This window comes from Monodelphis domestica, chromosome 8 (assembly GCF_027887165.1).
Source record: "Monodelphis domestica isolate mMonDom1 chromosome 8, mMonDom1.pri, whole genome shotgun sequence".
NCBI classification, from domain to species: domain Eukaryota; kingdom Metazoa; phylum Chordata; class Mammalia; order Didelphimorphia; family Didelphidae; genus Monodelphis; species Monodelphis domestica.
Window position 1 is genome coordinate 83,756,641 of NC_077234.1, and position 6,794 is coordinate 83,763,434.

Below are 6,794 nucleotides of genomic sequence, written 5' to 3' on the forward strand. Positions count from 1 at the left end.
GGACATCACCTGACAAAATCCTTGAGAAAGATGGTACCTGAACTGATTTGTTTTTACTAGGAATCATCCTAACAGTACAACTAACAGCATGAAAAATTATGAGACTTCAACTACATTTTCTATGGGAGGATTGGGACAGGCTTCTTTCAGAAGGTAAGATCTGAACTAAGTCTTGAAGAGAAGAAATGAGGAAAGATGATAGAGAATATTTCAGGCTTAGGAGCTGTCTTTAAGGGCTCAAATTAAGTCTTATCACTTCACTGATGATTTTTCTGAAGACTCTAGCAATTAAAATCTGTGCCACACAATTTGGCACTTAATTATATATTATTTTGTATTGTTTGCTAATTGTTTCATGTATGTGTGTTAGATTATAAACTCCTTGAGGGCAAGGACTATTTAATCCAACTCAGTAAATATTTGTTATGCACTTCTATATGAAAGGCACTGCACCAGTTCTAGTGGATAAAGGCAAAAGTCAAGAAAGGAGCTTCCTATCCTTGAGGAACTTACATAATATTATATTTAATCTTTATCTCTCTCAAAGTTAAAAAGTATTTACTTTATGTACCCAAGAAATATTTGTTCTGATTTACTGGTGCTTTCTAATGGTGTGTCAATAATAAAAAAGTTATATACCAAGGATAACACATTTTTACTACTAATGATGATGATATAGGTAATATGCAAGGAAATATGATATGCAAACTATGATAACTAAACATATAGGCCCTCTCAATGATACCATAATCTTTACTAATCATGTAGAGCCTAAAAGCAGGAAATGACATGGGGACATTGTGGGAAAGAATTAGTTTTTAGGTCAAACAAAATCTGCTCTATACATTATTTCTTCACTATAGTAAATATCAGAGATATCACCTGACCAAATCCATGAGAAATATGGTACCAGAATTAATTTTTTTATACTGAAGATATATTTACAGTATAATTAATAGCATGAAAACCTATGAGAGACTTCAACCACATTTTTGTGGGAGTTGTTGCAAAAGCCCAAATAAAAGAAACAGCAGCCTGAGTTCCAAGTATAAAGTCAAGGGATGATGCTGTATAAGAGAAGGAGGAAGACAACTTCTTCATTCTTTCTTGGATAACTAGCCCCAGGGTCTGCTCTCCTAAATTACTTCACTTTCACAACTTTTCCATCCCTTCCTTAATTTCTGAACCTGTAGATTCTCTAAATCTCCAAAATTTTTGTTTGTTTTATTAATACCCATCCTATCCACAATGTCACCAGCTCACCCTTAAAGTATAAGGTGCACCAAATAGTAATGCAATTATATATGTATATATAAATATGTAACATATTATAATATATTATACATATTCCTTTTGGACTGAGCTCCACTATCCATTAACAATTTCTCACATAACTGCCAAGTTTGTCTATCCAACTTCTTGTGATCTGTACAATATATAATTTTATCCACTCTATTTGGAAAGATCAATATTTGCTGGCTGAGCATCCTTTTGTCTCCTAATTATGTCCATTTAATAGCAAATAATTTTCTTTAAGTAATTATGATCAGTAGAATCTATATCTTAGCTTTTACATATTTTTTATTAGAGTTTTTCAAGTAGTTTAAATTAGAATGGCCATAGTTTGATGAGGTCTTCTTATCTTTAAATTTTCTTTTAATTTGTTGTTAAATTTCACTTTGTTTTTGATAATATTGCCAGAGTCAATTAGTTGATTGCAGTATAACTTCCACATTGGTAACCAGTATAAATAGTTAGTTAAAATACAGTCAGTTTTGGGAGGGTGAAGCCAAGAAGGCAGACTAGAGGCTGCAACCCAAGCCAAACTCTTCCTCCATTCCCCTCCAAATAATTTTAAAATAAATAAATTAAATTTAAATTAAATTTCGGAATGGCAAAGTCAACAAAATGTCAAGATTAAACATTTTTATAATCTAAGATAACTTAGGAGGTTGAAAGAAGAGGTCTTCTGTGATACCTGGGTAGGGGCTGGCCCAGAGTATTTGTGATAGACTTTGGAGGCAGATGTGATGATAGTGGCGGCAGTAGCAACAGCAGCTTCAGGAGCTCTCAGCTCAGAGATAGTAAGAAAGTTGGAGAAATGGTTAGAAAGAGATTACAGAGATCATTTTGCTGGCACTGGGTGCTAACTAGCAACTCTAGTGGCCACAAGCAGTTCTGGGTATCAGTCATAGGGCAGAGGGGATCACTAACTTTGTGGCTATGGAAGAGGCGGGGGACCTGATCACAGTTCCAAGACCAAGAGGATCTTTAGCATTTGCAGCTGTGGGGGTCTTTCCTGGGTAAAGACCAAATCACAGATCAAGAGAGGAGTGACCACACTTCTTCTTGGATCACACCTCTCTGGAAGCACCAAAAACCTGCAAACCCCCAGAACTATCTTTGAAAAGACAGCACAAAAAAGCCTGAATTTGCGAAGAGTGCTTTTCCACTCCCAGGTGAACAGATCTCAATTTTGACATAAAGTCGAAAGTCAAGAAGTAGGCTGGGAAAAAGAGCAAACAAACAAACGAACAAAAAAACCCAAACTTGATCATAAACATCTACTACAGTTACAAAGAAGAACAAGACACAAACTCAAAAGAAGATAACAATGGGAAAACCCCTACAACCAAAGTCTCAAAGAAAAATGCTCTTTGGATACACAGCCCACAAGTATTCCAGAAAGTGTTAAGGAAAGAGATAAAAGGGGTTGAGGCAAAAATAGGAAAAGAAATGAGAGTGATATAAAAAAATTATGAAAAGAATTAACAGTTTGATAAAAAAAATTATGAAGAAAATTCTATCTTAAAAAACAGAATTAGCCTAAGAGTAAAAGAGGCACAAAAATTGAATGAAGAAAAGAATTTCTTTGACAGTTGAATATGTTCAAACACAAAAAGAGATATAAAAGCTCACTTAAGAAAATAATTCCTTAAAATTAGAATAGGACAAGAGGAAGCTAATATACTCCAAGAAACAATAAAACAAAGTCAAATTAATTTTAAAAATAAAAGAAAATGTAAACTATCTCATCACAAAAACAACTAACCAGGAAATTAGATCAAGTAGAGTAAATTAATGAATTATTGGACTTGGAGACAGCTAAGTGGCTCCATGTATAGGGTACCAGAGCCACAGATAGGATGTCCTGGGTTCAAATCTGACCCTAGATACTTCATATCTGTGTGACCCTGGGCAAGTCCCTTAACCCCCATTGCCTAGCCCTAACCACTCTTCTGCTATGGAACCAACACACAATATTGATTCTAAGATGGAAGGAATTGATTTAAAAAAATTTTATATTTTATTTGATCATTTCCAAGTATTATTCATTAAAGACAAAGATCATTTTCTTTTCCTCCCCCCTACCGCACCTCTCCCATAGCCGACTGGTATCACATGTGTTCTTGATTCGAACCCATTGCCATGTTGTTAATATTTGCATTCGAGTGTTCGTTTAGAGTCTCTCTGTCATGTCCCCTCAACAGTTGTAGTCAGGCTGTTGCTTTTCCTCGGTATTTCTACTCTCACAGTTTATCCTCTGCTCATGAATAGTATTTTTTCTCCTAGATCCCTGCAGATTGTTCAGGGACATTACACCACCACTAATGGAGAAGTCCATTACATTCGATTATACCACAGTGTATTAGTCTCTGTGTACAATGTTCTCCTGGTTCTGCTCCTCTCACTCTGCATCACTTCCTGGAGGTTGTTCCAGTCTCCATGGAATTCCTCCACTTTATTATTCCTTTGAGCACAATAGTATTCCATCACCAACATATACCACAATTTGTTCAGCCATCCCCCAATTGATGGGCATCCCCTCGTTAGGAATTGATTTTTTAAAAAAAGAATTATTGAAATACCACAATCAACAAAAGAGTCTAGATACCATACTTCAAGAATATATAAAGAAAAACTTCCCTAATGCCTTAGATTCATAGGATAAAATAGAAATTAAAAGAATCCACTGATCACCTCATTAAAGAGATCCCAAAATGAAAACCCCCAAGAGTATTGTAGCCAAATTCCAGAGTTCTCAGGTTAAGGAAACGATTCAAATATTGTGAAGTAACAGTTAGGATCACACAAGATTTAGTGGCTATAAATATTTTTGTACATATAGATCCTTTTACTTTTTCCTTAATCTCTTTGGGGTATAGACCTTGTAGAGGTATTTCTGGGTCAAAGGGTATGCACAATTTTATAGCCTTTGGGCATAGTTCCAAATTGTTTACTAGAGTGGTTGGATTTGTTCACAACTCCACTTAATAGTCCCTTAGTGTGCCAATTTTCCCTCAATTCTTCCAGCATTTGTCATTTCTGATACCTCAGAATGGTTTTAATTTGTCTTTCTCTGGTCAATAGTGATTTAGAATGTTTTTTCATATGACTATACATAGCTTTGATTTCTGCTTCTGAAAACTGCCTGTTCATATTTATTTACAATTTATCAACTGGGGAATGACTTCTTTTCATGAATTTGACTCTGTTACCTATGTTTTTGAGGAAAAGGCTTTTATCAGATAAACTTACTATAAAATTTATTTGATATTATTTCACTGTTTATGGTTTCTTCTTTCAAAATATAGTTTCTCTAATTATCTCTTTTAATTAGTTATGCTTTTCAATGCAATGACCCAGGACAATCCAGAGGAACTTATGAGAAAGAATGCTGTCCACATCCAGAAAAAGAACTTTGGGAATAGAAATGCAGGAAAAAAACATGATTGATCATATACTTCAATGGGGATAAGACTAAGGTTTTGATTTTAAAAGATCACTCTATTGCAAATATGAATAACATGGAAATAGGTTTTGAACAATGATACATATATAACCCTGTGGAATTGCTTGTCAGCTCTGGAAAGGGGAAGGGAAGAGGGGTGGGAAAAAGTCATGAATTATGTAACTATGGAAAAATATTCTAAATAAAAAATTAGCTATTCTTTTGCTTTTGTTTGGTCTAAATCATGATTGCTAACCCTGCCTTTTTTTTAAATTCAGCTAAAGGGGGCAGCTGGGTAGCTCAGTGGATTGAGAACCAGGCCTAGAGACGGGAGGTCCTAGGTTCAAATCCGGCCTCAGCCACTTCCTAGCTGTGTGACCCTGGGCAAGACACTTGACCCCCATTGCCTAGCCCTTGCCACTCTTCTGCCTTGGAGCCAATACACAGTATTGACTCCAAGACAGACGGTAAGGATTTTATAAAAAAAAATTCAGCTAAAGCATAATAGATTTTGTTCCAGTTCTTAATTTTATTTATTTATTTTTTAACTTTTAAAAAATGTTGAGTTCCAAATTCTCTCCCTCCCCTCCACACTATCTGAAATGGGATTGCAATCTGATATAAATTTTACATATGCAATCATATAAAATATTTCAACTCTGTGTGTCTTTCAAGTGTGTTTCTGGATGAACTCATCCCATTCATATTCACAATTATGATTATTAACTGTAAATTTCCTCCATCTTATTTTCTTCTGTTCATCCTTTTTTCCCCCTATCCCTCCTCAAAAGCCTGTTTTGCTTCTGACACTGCCTCCTTTAACCTACCCTCCATTTTATCACACACATACACACCCCTTTCCTCTTTCTTTTATCTCCTTTTCCTCTTATTTCTCTTTTGGGTAAGATAGATTTCTATATCCAACTGAGTACACATATGTGTGTATACTCACACTTCCTAGCTGTATGACTGTGGGCAAGTCATTTAGCCCCAGTTGCCTAGCATTTACCACTCTTCTTCCTTAGAACTGATACTATCAATTCTAAAACAGAAGATATGTGTTTTTAAAAAGGAATACTAAATGTCACCCCAAATATGAAACTTATTCTCTCCTTCACTCCCTCCCTCCTTCTCCCTGTCTCTGTTTCTGTCTCTGTTTCTCTGTCTCTTTCTCTCTCTCTCTCCACATATATATATATATATATATATATATATATATAATGCTTGTATGATATATGTAAATGTATGTATATCTTATTTATTTTTAACATCCTTAAATTTGTTTTATTTATAATAAGTTTTCTCCCCCCCTTTCCTGCCCCTTCCTTACCCACTGAAAAGGCAGGCAATGTGTTAATTACACATGTGAAATCACACAAAACATATTTTCATATGGGCCATATCACAAAAAAGCAAGAAAAATTAAGTGAGAAAACTAAACCATATCTTTCACAGTTGATTACAATGACAACATTGCTGTTACTGTTTAGAATGATCTGCTCATTTCACTTTGCATCAGTTCATATAAGTCTTCCCAAGATTTTTCTAAAAACATCATGCTTTTCATGTCTTATAACATAGTAGTACTCAGTCATAATCATGTGCCACAATTTGTTCACCTTTCCTTAATTGATAGGTACCCCCTCAATTTCCAATTCTTTGCTACCATAAAATGTGCCACTGTGAATGTTTTGGAGTAGAAGGGGATTTTCTATGTTGGATCCTTGGAAGGCTTCCTGCTCAAATTCTTCTGATTCAAGAGCATGATTCATTTAATTTAGGGATCATCCCCCTTTGTAAACAGGTCCTCTCTTCCCACTCTTCTTGTCTTATCAATAAAAAAACTCAAAGCAAAGGTATAATAAAACTCCAGCAACAGCCTTGTATCTCATTTTTGGTAGTCAGTGCAATTCTCCTTCCTCATCCCCAAGGATGGAACTTCCTTCTTAATGCATTCTACTGCAGGGATGAAACAATATAAAGTTTATATATTCAAAGCAAACCTCTTGGCTCTTAGCTAAATGGAGAAGTGGTGTCAGTCATTCCTGAAAGTCAACAATGG